The sequence below is a fragment of the Nelumbo lutea genome, chromosome 1, assembly GCF_056320005.1.
Source record: "Nelumbo lutea isolate HS-2025 chromosome 1, American lotus-T2T, whole genome shotgun sequence".
NCBI classification, from domain to species: domain Eukaryota; kingdom Viridiplantae; phylum Streptophyta; class Magnoliopsida; order Proteales; family Nelumbonaceae; genus Nelumbo; species Nelumbo lutea.
The window spans coordinates 147643820-147658131 of NC_142684.1; the positions used below are offsets into that span (position 1 = coordinate 147643820).

General features: G+C 35.0%; 2 long non-coding RNA genes across 3 annotated transcripts; both read right to left on the reverse strand.

The window, feature by feature from the left end:
• Nucleotides 1-945: 945 nt before the first annotated feature.
• Nucleotides 946-5809, reverse strand: LOC148878239 (uncharacterized). Of its 2 annotated transcripts, XR_016101093.1 has the most exons (5): nucleotides 5045-5809; nucleotides 4747-4911; nucleotides 3429-4469; nucleotides 3294-3350; nucleotides 946-2808 (listed from the first exon to the last, which is right to left on the reverse strand). It is a non-coding gene; the product is annotated as an uncharacterized LOC148878239 (long non-coding RNA). The 2 variants fall into 2 exon arrangements; XR_016101092.1 differs by lacking the exon at nucleotides 946-2808 and having other exon boundaries at nucleotides 3228-4469.
• A 5995-nt stretch (nucleotides 5810-11804) lies between these two features.
• Nucleotides 11805-13493, reverse strand: LOC148878240 (uncharacterized). The gene is made up of 3 exons (XR_016105076.1): nucleotides 13082-13493; nucleotides 12472-12737; nucleotides 11805-12373 (listed from the first exon to the last, which is right to left on the reverse strand). It is a non-coding gene; the product is annotated as an uncharacterized LOC148878240 (long non-coding RNA).
• Nucleotides 13494-14312: the final 819 nt, after the last annotated feature.

Genomic DNA, 14312 nt, shown 5'->3' on the forward strand with positions numbered 1-14312 from the left:
GAAGTTCGAGGGTGGAAGGAGAGATCCAGAAACTACTACCTCTAATCGAATTCTCAAACATTTTTATTTTGTTTCTGCTATTTATTTTTATGCACTTGCTATTCTTAGTACTGTTCGAATTTGGTTTTAATGAATTCCATTTTTTTCTTTTAATTAATTTTATATTTCTGCAACTCCCCTTTGTGTTATCTTGTCCGGATATAAGAAAATGTTAATTTTTCCCTCACTCCCCTGTGGATACAACCCATTCTCACCCATTTACTACGTTAGTAGTTGTTTGAGAATCAGAATATAATTATAAATGTTTAAATTGGTGCTCCAGAGTGTTTAACGACACACTTTCGGACACACCAGTCAGCGGTTTTTTTACCTTTTCAATGGTTATCTAGACCTTAACGGTTTAAAGTATAACCGGACCCGAGGGGCTGAACGGTTATTGGTTTTTCTGGTCCAACCGTCTGGTCTAGTCCAATTTTAAAAACCATGCCTTTTACAGTTAAAAACTAATTTAAGCTCCGTTTGGCATGTCTTTCTATGCGGTCTTTCGGCTGTTTACAAACCAGGTAGATCGTGTCGTGGCCTTTTTCCATTTGGCTCATAACGTATTTAGCCGCCAAAAGTTGGTGCATCGAAAAGACACAAGAAGCCCATTTTGAACTGATTTCAGGAAGTTCCAAATGGAGCTTTTCATGTCTTTCTCGCTTTATTCTTGTGCGGAAAGACAAGAAAAGATGCACAAAAAGATGTGCGATAGCCAAAATAGCTTCGAAATGCTCAAATCTTCATGCAAAAGCTCAATACATCTTTTAACTATCAAAACTACCAAAAGATCTTCCTAAAAAAACTTGCTAAATGGACCCTTAATGTTTATAGAGGCATTTCAACCATAAAAAGAAAATAAATCCTTAAAATAAGGAATGCCAAACGCAGCCTAAATCCCCCACCTGTACAAAAATTGTGCTAAAAACATTCAAACACGTGTCCACATCACACTTGTGCCACAAGACAACATAAAACCTTCACAAAGCAGTTCCATAATAACCCATAAATTCAACAATCATATCACAGCATTTAGCTAGCACAACCAATTCTGGTTAATGAATCGCACCACTATTTTGGGATTCAATACATCTTAGCATAAGTTTTCCACGCTGCAACGATGCCCTTCCTAAGTGCTGCATTGCAGTATAGCACAACATATCCACAAGAAGCCTTCGACGACAAAGTAGCATATAAACACCTCAACGAAACACTTAGTGTCTGTTTGGCATGGATGCCATTGCTCCAAAAAATGGTGATACACTAGTGCCATGTCAAAAAAAAATGGTGTTTGAAACCGCTTTTCCATAAAAAATGGTATTTTAAGCCATGCCTTAGAAATTGAGAAGGCGTGGTTTGGAGCAATGTCAAATTTGACGTTTTCTCAAATTGGAGCTCTTTGATGTCAACGAGGACAATGGTAGTGACGTGGACTTTCTATAATGGGTACCAGTACTGAAAACAGATACGAAGCACTGGTACCAAATAGAAAATGTTATTGTTGCTCCAGGAAAAGTCCTATCTAGCAACAACGTTTCCAAACAAAAAAAAATGTCAGAAAATGGTGCTTCCATCCTACATATCAGCAACGTATCTGCAGCATTGATGCCAAACATATACCTAAGGTAAGAGAGGCTTCTAGAAGTGGGTTGTAGTTAAATTCATGTTCATGTGCAAATCTCATGAAGGGCAAGAACCCAAAATCCAGGATTTCTATAGTGACACATGGCAAAATACTCTACTTATGCCCTCTCTACCTCAGATCTAACTGAATAATAAACTTTTCCACTTTGGGGAAAGTTTCCATTCTTCTTACGCGTTTTCCTCTAAGTAGTGCTTATTTTAAAAATATTTAGGGCATGTTTGAGAGTGCTTAAAAAATCCAGCTCTTTTTAAGTGCTTATACAATAAGCATTTATTCAATTTTTTTCTTCCAAAGTTATCCTTAGTTGAATTTTAAAATACCACTTATAAAAATACTCCTAGTAGAATTTTATAAAAATAATTTTATAAAAGTGATGTAGCTCAATCTGACTACTCCCTACTAGAGGGTGATCTAGCTTCCAATCGGACGACGAGATAGGTGAATCAACAAGACAAGATCAGAGAACCCGGGGTGGCTAACCCGATGAGATCGCTCTGATGCTTAAGTTAGTAATCTGAAGCGAGCTGAAGAGCTTTGAGAGTGTAGAGAGCTAGAGAGCAAGAGAGCAGAAAAATCACGCGTACCTCGTGCCATCGGGGTTGGAGCCTTTATATAGTTGAGTAGTTGTGGGGCACACGAAAGAGTTCTGGGATATCCGGGATGTGGAGATAGAGTTCGCTCCGCTTTCGAAGGAGCAGTATACAGGTAAGGCATATCTCGTTCCACTTCCGATTCCGGCGGAGTCAGGATAAGTCCTTATCGTGATCCCGGAAAAGTCGGGGTCTGTTAACTTATCATGATCTCGAGGGATTCAGGATTCGTTGGAGAAACCTTTGGAGTTGGTTGCACGGGAGTCAGTGGCGATTCGAGTTGTTGGTTCCAAACTGGTACCTCGGTCTTTTAGTTCCGAACTGGCTTGAATACTGAGGTGCCTCGATTCCGAGGTGAGACTTGCACCGAGGTGGTCCTGCTCCGAGGTGAGCTTAAGCTGAGGTGGCCTTTGTGCCGAGGTGACTGAATACGCGAGCTCAATTGTTGCAAACTGAACTTGTCAGGCTGAGTTGTCATATCTTGGTTAGGTCGTATCCACGTGTCCCCTTTTTATTAGGTCGGGCCAAATCACCCTTCATCAGAAAGTATTTTCATAAAAGTATTTTTGTTAAAATGCTTTCATAAAAGTGCTTTAATAAAAATATTTTTATAAAAATACTTTCGTAAAAGTACTTTTGTAATAGTGCTTTCATAAAAAATACTTTATTATAAAAGTACTTTCATAAAATTTAAAAAAAAAAATGAAGGACAAAACAGTCACAAATTTAAAAAAGTTGAATGTCAAATGCAAATAAATACTTATTCCAATAAACAGTTGTTTTTAAACACTTATTTGTAACATAAACACTCCCAAACATGGAATTAGAGAACTTTGTTTTTTTTTTTTAATGTTTATATGGGCTTTTTGATACTAGACTTTCACTCTGCCGTTAATAACTTATCTTAAACAATCAGAGAAACTGTGGCTTCACCATGCACATGCATGGATGGATTCACGCCTAATAATTAATTGCATTAATCACAAAGGTCCAACCACCATGGACTAAAAAAAACTCACAAGGACAGCAAGTTTGGATGACCCGCCTCCAGAAATCAATATTTCAAACCGTTGCGACTGAGAAAAAAAAAAAGATGAGAGTACAGAAAGATAGAAAAAGAAGAAAGCAAGGTTCTGAAAAGGTCAGCTCACCACCTTTACTCTAGCCTCTTAAATCTTGATTTGCCGTGTGGGTGTGGCACAGAAGAGCAAGGAGGACAGACAATCTATTTAAGGGATGGTGATGATGATCGATCCAATCTGATACATGGGTGGTGAGGTGTATAATCTTACATGGGTCCCCTTGAATTAAACCGGCCGGGCTGGAGAAAAGAAGAAACAACACAGACAGACCAGACCAACAAACATAGAAGAGACACAAAACCAACAACAAAGTGTGAACAACCACAGAACCTAACATACAACACACTAACAACACAAAACATACTAGGCACCGACAGACACACCTACAGACTTGTTACAAGAAGAGAACTCAACACTTAGCACACAGGATAATTTAATTACTAGATCTATATATTTCCCTTTTTATTTCTTTTCTGTAATTGATCAACGTATTTGATAGTTGAGTGAAGAAAAAGTAATCCACATGTCTACAGCTGGTTTTGGAAGAAAAAAGTGAACGCAAGATCAATCCAAAGAGAAGCCCAAATATGTTAAGAGTCTATATAACAGTAGGGACTAGACAAATAAAATTTGGAGGGGGCAAGACTTAATGGACCCTCCACATGCAAACAGAGCACGTACACGATTTGGTAAGAAACAATGAAGATAACCTAATACCATGTGGCAGAGGCTCCCAATATGTAACTCATCCCCCTCCTCCATTTTCAACGACTCACCCTTTTGAGTAATGCAAGGGACAGAGACCTAACTCCAACCCCAAACGACGATGCATGAATTCCAGCCACATCACATGTCACATGGGGAAACGTAAACCTTTTCTCCACTCCATTAGCTTATTTCTCTGACTGAAAATGTGAAAAACCCAGATAGATCCAATTAACTTCGTTTCAGTCTTACGCATATATATGCAGCAATAATCAAAAGTCTCTCTCTCTCTTAATTAGTCATCCATTAGAATGAAATGTTTATTGAAAGTTGCTGACCACTGGAAGCTTTAGTTCATAGCTGAATAATTAGCTCCAATTGATGATCAGATGGTCCAGGAAAACTCAGCTGCATTAATAGCCCACAATCACAAGTTAGGTGTTATAATTGTTACTCATGGTTAATTCCTCTCAATTTTCAAATAGATGATAGATCATCATGTCAAACCTAACTCCAAATCCTAACATTTTTATAATATACACCAAGCAAGCTAACTATTTCAACTTTGAAGCAAATTTGGGTTGTTGATTAATGATCTATATAGTAACTATCATGGGACCATCTAGTCTAAGCTAAAAAGAAAAGAAAAAAAAAAAAAAAAAAAAAAAACTATGGTGGGACCCACCTGCAGGTTAACAGCAACATCATGACCATCGAAAGCCTAGATCATCAAGATAAGCATGGGGGCGCCGAATGAGTGGTCTAAAGAATTGCATCTGTATGGAATTGACTAGTAACGCAGATGATGTCTAAGGTGAATGTGATGGGCTGGGGTGGAGTGGAGTGGGCCCTGTAAATAGTAAAAGGATTGTAAACAAATTTATCATATATAGTACGCTTACGTTGAAAATCAATGCATTCATTTTTGATGGGCTGGCAAATTGGCCCACGTTCAAGTAAGCTTCAAAAAGAATGTCATGTACCTATTCTTGTAAGGCCCAGTGGTCTGCATCAGAGCCGGCATGTCATGTGCTCTCTCACGTCCCAACCCTTCTAATTATTTATAATAACTAATAAGCCTTTCAATTGTTCTCGTATCAAGGAACAATGTGGAACTGCTTGAAACCCAACAAAGTTGTAGCAGGCGGAGAGATCCAGACGCCTACACCGGCAGAGTCATCGCAGTCCGTGAGGCCGAAGGAAGGTCCGGACGGTGCCGTCGGTGCGAGGTTCAAGAGCGCCAACAAGACGGTGGTCGTCGATGAAGAGAGCAGAGGTGACGCCGCCAAGTCCAGATCCAGTGGGGTAGTGAGGTTTAAACTTGTGGTGACCCAACAAGAGTTGAATCAACTTCTGAGCTACAAGAAAGAATGCAAACACTTCTCGGCGGAACAGTTGCTAAATTTGTTGAAGCTGAGAAGCAGAAGGAGGGTTGCCCTTGTCAGAGTCAGAGACGACGATAACAGTGCTTGGAGGCCAAGTTTAGAAAGCATCCCAGAGGATCATTTCTCTGTGTGAGATATCTTCTCACTTCTGGCTGATTACAGCTCTTGTAATTGTATAGAAATTCCCATTTAGTTCTGATCATTTCTTAAATTTGTGTGACCTGGATGGATAATTAAAGGTGATCGGTCCTACTGCTCTTACTGTTTCGCTTTTTTTCAATTATCTATTATTAATTTGTTTATTGTTCTTTCTATTTCTTTTGGGGCGGTGAAAAGATTAGATTCATTCCAGAAAAAAAAAACAATAAAAAAACAAAAAAAAAACAAACAAACAAACAAATAGATTACGCACCAAACAAATCAGGAAACCAAACATAAAGCAACAAACTAAGATCCAAATTGGAAATTGGAGTTGTTTATATTCGAATTCGAGTTGGAGATTATCCGTAGGATGGGATTCGTATCAGATTCGAATCGGATGAATCAATAAATTAAACTAAAAATATTAAAATATTATATATAGAGATGGATAGATAGATAGATGCACTAGTTATAAAAGTGTGAATGAAGAGGTATTGACTTTTAAAATTTTTCTTTACTGAAATACCCTTTCTTTTGAATAGTATTAATTACTTTCAATTACCTCTCATTAAGTCTCACATTTAAGTCATTAAATAAATCACATTCTCTCTCATTGAATCCAACAATTATATTTTTGTTTATCATCATTAAATTCTACTAATAAATCTATACACAATAATTATTAATAGAATAAAATTTTATATTTTTAAAATAAACATAGAAATGAAATCATATTTTTCATCTACGTGGTGGGTAAGTAGTTCAACCATTTGGGTGAAATGGATAACTTCATGGTGTCATAAATAAATAATACAAATTTAAAAATATAAGAAATACATTTGTTTATCATCATTAAATACCACTAATAAATCCATACACAATAATTATTAATAGAACAAAATTTTATATTTTTAAAATAAATCTAGAAATGAAATCATATTTTTCACCTGCGTCATGGGAAGTACTTCAACAATTTGGGTCAAATGTATAATTTCATGATATCATAAATAAATAATACAAATTTAGAAATATAAGAAATACAAAAAATATAGAAAAGAAAAAGAAATTTTGAAAAAAAAATGGACACATTTCTATTATTATATATTTATCATATTAAAAAATAACTATGATAAAACAGACATAATTTTATTAATGATGGACATCAAATATACAACTTAAAACTGATGGGAAATTTTAAACCATCTTTCTATCTAGAGGTGGGTCAGTGGTTCAACCTTTCAAGTCAAATAGGTTAGCCCATAATGTATAATTAAAAATAATTTTTTTTTAAAATAGAATAGTACAAAAAATATGAAACGATTTTGGGCATATCCATAATATTATATACTAATAATAAAAATAAAAATAAGTATGATAAATAATAATTATTTTATCAATGACATAAATGAAATATAAATTTTAAAACCAATTTGAAAATGAAACCATTTCCATATCTAGATGTTAGGTAGGTCAATGATCTAACATTCTAAGTCAAATGGGTCAATCGGTGATGTGTCCAATTTTACATACATACATAAACTCAAATAAAAATATAAGCTTTGTATAAAGCATTTTGATACAATTCTATTGTTATATATTCACCATATTAAACAAAAATAAATGTGAAAATATGGATTACTTTTATCAATGATGAAAATGGAATACATGATTTAAAATCAACTGAAAAAGAAAAATGGTTTTTCCATCCAAGTGATGGGTTATTGGTTAAACTATCCATGTCTAATGGATGTTAATATTAAATAATAGAATACGTAAAATTTTAGAAAATGTACAAATTTATTGATAATTTTGGATACATTCTATAATATTATATATTCATCATATAAAAAGTATGATTAATGATAATTGTTTTCATTAATGATAGAAATGGGATAAAAATTAGGATAAAAAATAAAGAGCATTAATGTCTAACACATGACCCGACTAACTATGTCAAATGTTTCAATAATTTAATTATAAGTTATCGTAGGCAAGTGGTTTGGTAGGGATGCAAACATATTAGATCATATTTGAATTAGGGTATATTCAAATCTGATCTGATCCAAAGATTCGACCAGATCTCATAAATATTGATTCGAATCTGAATTTGATTAAGATGTCACATATTCGAATCTAATACGATCCGATTTAATTTTTCAAAAAAGTAATAAATTATTAAAAGAAAAAAATATAACAGTTGAAATAAAAAAACAAAAAAAAAATATAAGTATTTTTCAACTATTTCAATCATATAAAAAGTTTACAAAAATGCAATATAAATAATATAATTATAAATAAACAATAAATAACATATATGCTATATATAAATAATATATATACTATATATAAATAATTGATTTGATCATAATATTAAACACCAATGTTCAAACAATATATTGGAATTGCATTTCCTATAGGTAAATAAGTATTTCTTATTACCACATAAATTAAATAATAAAAAATAAAAATATGGAACTTTTTATAAATTTTATAAAAAAAAAATTGAACATATATTAATATTATATATTCTTCGTTTTAAGCAAAAATATGTTTGAAAAAAATGAAAATTAATGTTAGTAAAGATAGAAATAGCTAAAATACAAAGAAAAAATGAATTAATATCTTAATCATATTCTATTTTCCTAATTAAATATGTTAGTGGTTCAACCAATAAGGTCCTTTGGTTAATGATTATCATCATCATCATCATTTGGAATTTCCACGTGCAAAAATAAATGTGGAAATTGAAAGGAGGGAGAGATCCACCGTATGGACACCAAAAATGCAGTGGAATAGGGTGGGCGAATTTCAAAAATTTCTCTCCTCCCTTCCAATTGGAATCATATTCCCTGATTTTAGAATACAATATTAAAGGATCTAATCGAACCAAAACCGATGCAGATCTGAACCAAAGAGAAAGGGAAGTGTTATACCTGATACGGAGAATCGGTATCTCCCAACGTCAGTGTTCACACCCAACTAATACTCCCAAGATCTGCTCCCACTAAAAATGACACAGTGATACTAGAACAGAACCAGTAGTGTTCGTCCTACGAACCAAATTCTTCACAAGAATTTGATGGAAGTGAAGAGAATCGTACACAATCAGCCTTTCAGCTAAGACGATATCAAGAACACCTTCTTGATCTTTTCCTCTCAGAGAGATCGAACAAGGCAGTGAATGGTGGTGGCTGGAGGAGAACTCTAGCGCTGAAGTCGGCGTATTTCCTTTCCTTCTCTCTAGGGCTTCTGAGATCCAATCTCAAATTGCTAGAGGAGTGTCTGCAAAACCCTTGGTTCGAATTCTAGTAATTCAAGACTAGGGTTTCTCCTCTTTCTTAGTGATTAAGAAACCTCCTAATCCTATTAGGAGTTATTCTAATCCTAATTTGTATTTGGATAGGAAAATTATCTTAACCCTATCTACAGATTAGGTCAGCCCACTCCTGATCTTATCAGAAGATCACCAAATTCAAATATTTATTTGAATCTCAGATCCGTCCCTTTAAGTGGATAATTAAATCACCCAGTTCGAAATGGACTTTAGGCCCAATATGTATTAAGTGCTCAATAGGCTTCCAAACTGTTGCCCAGTTGGGCTTCTTTGTATGGCATGGGACCCAAGCATTGATCTACATATCAGCCACATGGGTTCAGCCCAGCCCTTGTTACAAGGCCTACCCGAATTCACTGGAAAGCCCAGTGAACCCCTTGAGCCCATCACATGGACTCTATGGGCCCAACACTTACACTAACTGGTCATTGGGTCAAGCCATCTTATAAAAACCCAGGGACTGTGGGCAGATGCAAGATTAGCCCATCAGGTATAACCCTAAATGGCATTACACTTAACCTCTCAGCCCATAATGACCAAAGGCTGCCCAACAAGAGAGGACCTCTCCCTCGGCTGCAAAGAACAGTGCTACACCCTTTGCTCACATGGATTCCAGGAATTAAAACAATTTGCAAACATTTTAAAATCGTGTATATCTATATATCTTATATATAAATTTTGCAAAACAAAATTCCAACGATTGAAATCAGTTGCCGACAGTTTTTTTGTTTCCATCAGAGATAGTGCATCCCCGATCATTACCTTTGTCCGACAAAGGGGCTGATCTTGTCACTATGATCACCCCCTCAGATGAATTCTCAGACTATCCCAACATACCCAGGTTTTGACCCCCGCTAAGGATCTCACTGATTAGCATATCAAAGACAACCCAATCCAACACCCAGTGCAGTATCATAATCGAGTCTAGGGGTCAGGTGTAACTTTCTAGTTTTGCCCATCAATCACCAAGTTCCAGGGCAATACTGGAAATCTAGTCCGGTCAAAGATTCAAGTAATCCTACACCGCATGTGCTTTGGGTCTCACCCTAGCAGATGAGACAGGCCACCCCAACACTTGGCAGCACACCAATGTTAGCCTTGGCAAGATAAATCTCCTCAGACTTATCCAACGGCTGTGAACATTCTAAACTAACACGAGTCTCATTAAGTGTCTAGCTTAAGGGTCTTACACAGAAACATACCACACAACATGAATCAAACATGCACTTTATTCATTTACACTAAATGTCAAAAGTACATCAAAACTTATTGGAGCTAAGGGCATACAAAACTGTCTAACAGAAATAAGAATTACTTTATTGATGATGAAAATGTAATACATGATTTAAAATCAATCGAAAAAGAAAAAAATGGTTTTACCATTTAAGTGGTGGGTTAGTGGTTCAACTATCCATATCAAATGGATCAACACATGATGTTATTATTAAATAATAAAATACATAAAATTATAGAAAATATAAAAATTTGTAGATAATTTTATGTACATTCTATAATGATAGAAATGGGATAAAATTTAGGATAAAAATAAAAAACATTAATGTCTAACACATGGTCCCATTGACCATGTCAAATGATTCAGTGATTTAATTAGCTAAGTCATTGTAGGCAAGTGATTTGGTAGGATGCAAGTAGATTGGATCGGATTTGAACCAAGGTGTATTTGAATTCAATTTAATCCAAAGATATGATTGAATCTCATAAATATTGATTTAAATTTGAATCCGATCAATATGTTGGATATTCAAATCTGATACCACTCGATTTAATTTAAAAAAATAATAAATTATTAGAAGGAAAAGAAAATATAATAATTGAAACAAAGAAAAATAAAAAATGTAAGTATTTTTCAACTATTTTCATCGTATAAGAAGTTTACAAAAATGTAATATAAATAACATATATATTATATATAATTGATTTGACCGCAATATTAAAAACCAATATTCAAACAATATATTGGAATTGCATTTCCCCTAGCTAAATAAGTAAATTTTATTATCTCATAAATTAAATAGTAAAAAATAAAAATATATAATTTTTTATAAATTTTATAAAAAAACTTGAACATGCATTAATATTATATATTCTTCATATTAAAAAAAAATATGCTTAAAAAATAAGAATTATTGTTAATAAAGATAGAAATGGCTAAAATACAAAAAAAACGAATTAATGTCTTAATCATAATCTATTTTTCTGATTAAATAGATTAATGATTCAACCATTAAGGTCATTTAATTGGTAACTATTATCATCATCATCATTTGATATTGCCACGTGCAACACATATATACTTTTGCTAGTTTTAATTAAATGAATGGAAAATGATTTGAAAATTGGGTTGGCACCTAGACCCAGTGACCAGCGTGGATCTAAGCCATCCAATAATCCGGGTCAGGTTTTCCGGGCTGAAAGTGAAAAGGCAATAGATTTACACCCCCAGGGCCCAGACATCATAAGATCAAGGTCGAGGCGCTTTTTTGTCTTCTTTTTTATGCCTTATTCTAAGTTGTTGTATTCAAAGCAACAAATAATAATAAAAGCGAGTTAAAAAAATAGCTGGGCACCCGAACCGGAGCTATAAAGGCTGTGCAAAAACTAAAGAGGCATTTGATTTGAATCTTTTATCAGAAATAGTTATAAACCGCAAAGAGTCTGAAGAGTAGCGCCGTTGCAGAAAAAGAATTGGATTAGAATCTTCGTACATCATCAGCAAATATGGCTCAATTTTGGAGAGACTACAAATACAAATATGTAGTTATGTACGGAGCAAATACATACAAAATATAAGACTTTGCACTCTACATTATACATACTAGCGAAGTGGGAGAAATAAAAAAAGAACAATAGAAGCTATAGTTGTGGGATCCGAATCCGGGTCTATAATGTAATGAATCAATTAATCTATGAAAAATATATATTACATAACAAAGAGAATAAATACAAATTTTTATATGCATGAGTACACAAACGATCTTACAAAGTTATTAAACACATAATTCCCAAAAGAAATACAAATTTTATATGTATCATAATAATGGAACCATCTTACATACAAAACAAAGTCATCAAGCATCCTATTCATCTTGTGAACCAACAAGTTCTGTAGAATAATGTCTTCAACATATGAAACTATCCTCAAGGGAGCACTTACTATAATAGAAAATGACAAAGGCAACGGTTATTGCTTCGAAGCGAGTTCTTCATGACATTTTCCAGTTTTGGAGGCTCAAGGGTAGGGCTAGAGGAAAGAGTAATGTGTGGTCGAGGTTCCATCTCAATAAGCTGGGTACTGATCTGGCGACGAGCAAGGACGTTCCAAGCCTGATTTTCCAATGCAGGGTCGAAGTAGAGCTCAACTCCATAGCCTTGTGCCATTTTCTCGATTCAGAACTCAGAAAATTTGCAACCCAGAAACGAAATTTACAGACCTGGATAAAAAAAAAAATGACGCGTCAATTCAACAAAAGAAAAGCATACAACAAAGAGAGCGCGTAGTTGAGATGAAACGGAGATAGAAGAACCCAACTGAATTTTTGAAAAAGAACGAAGGGCAGCTTCCACCACCACAAGTGTAAACCAAAAGAGGAGAGAAAGGGAAGATAAAAAAAAAAAAAGGAAGGAAGCCGATAATTAAGCGATAAAGATCAATTGAAGAGGTGTGGGATTCTTTGATTTAAATGGGGTGGTCAGAAGACTCAGAAGTTAGAACACACAAGGGACAGAAAGAGGGAGTGTGGGAGTAGAGCTCTCAAGAACCCAATCGAAGCCTGGCGTCGCCACCGCCTCCACCACCTGCAAAACACGAGAAAACAAATAAGAACTTAAAAGCATCTCATATACCGCATTCTCTCGTCTCATCTTAATTCTGCGTGCACTACATGTAAACAATGAGAAGGCAAACATGTTACTGAAGCCCGACAAAACTATTATCAATGGATGAAGGTAACTTCAAAATATTTGAGAGAGACCTAATTAAATCTGTACCTGCCCGTATCCTAGTATTGTAAAAATGTGCCTCTGTTCATGTTTACTTATTTGTTGCAAAGATCTTCTATCATGCAGATTGAGGTTGCATTGAGAGATCTTATACTATCAGATTATGCCAAAAAGAATAATGTGAATACTTCAGCTCTTACCCAATCTGAGATTCGTGACATAATACTAGAAGCTGAGATTACTCCACCTTCACAACAGAGGCAACAGACAGCAGAGATTGAGAAGCAGGTAATATTTAGCTCCTATGGTTGAATAGAATTGTCTATGCTCGTCGCTTTGCTGATTTGTTGCTTCTGGAATTTCATTTGCAGGCAAAAGAAGCAAGCCAGCTTACAGCTATCACAACAAGTACAACAAATGTGCATGGTGATGAACTTATTGTCACCACCACAAGTCCATATGAGCAACAGGCTTTTGGGTCCAAAAATGATTGGCGTGTGAGAGCAAACTCAGCCACAAATATTTATCTCCGAGTCAATCATATTTATGTGAATTCGGAGGACATCAAGGTATTTTATTTACTGGTTTTATTGTTCTCTTTAGCTTGAACATGGAGAGCTTAAAGACCTTGAATGAAATTTTATGATAACAGGAATAGTGAAATAATAGCTTTATAAATGTAGCTTTCCGGGGAAAGTAACTTTATTGGTTATGTTTTTTCTCCTTTTAAAAATAAGGAAATCCTTTCACGGTGGATACTAAAACCACGTTACCAGTGTCAGAAAATTGAAAATTCTAAATATTTTCTGAAATATGGCTTGTTACTATGTATGCAGGATTTCCTCCTTTCTAAAAGAAGCTTATGTCTTTGCCATGGTCATCATTGTGATTACGATTGCATATTCTGAAAGGGAATCCGAATTTCTTCCACACAGAATGTTCTTCATGCCCATCTCACAGCATTTACGGCCATGCATTTGGAACATCTCCCATGAATGAAAACTTGTAAATATGGGAGATGTTCCCGATGTGGTCATTATGTTACGATCCGATTTACACCGTTAGGTATGCACAGGACCTGCCCTGAATAATGGCCAAATGAATTCACTTTTTGTTACGACATGGTTTTAGTACAGGATTAAAATGGTGAATCTTGGCCTTTGATGTGCTACTGTGGACCCACCACGTCACTTCATCAAAGTCACCACAGTAGAAGCATCATTCGTCTTGCCTTTTTTTTATTTTGGCTAGTGATGCGAATTGGGCGGGCTTGAATTGGGAATTTGTCAAAATTGAATGGGCCAGCCAGAAAGCCCGAGCCGAATCATGTTTCAGTGCCTTATTCAAATATCTCACATGATGAGTTTGGGTTTCAATCATGTTTGGTTAATTTCCGCACAACTAGAGGTGTTAATGGACCGGTTTCAGGTT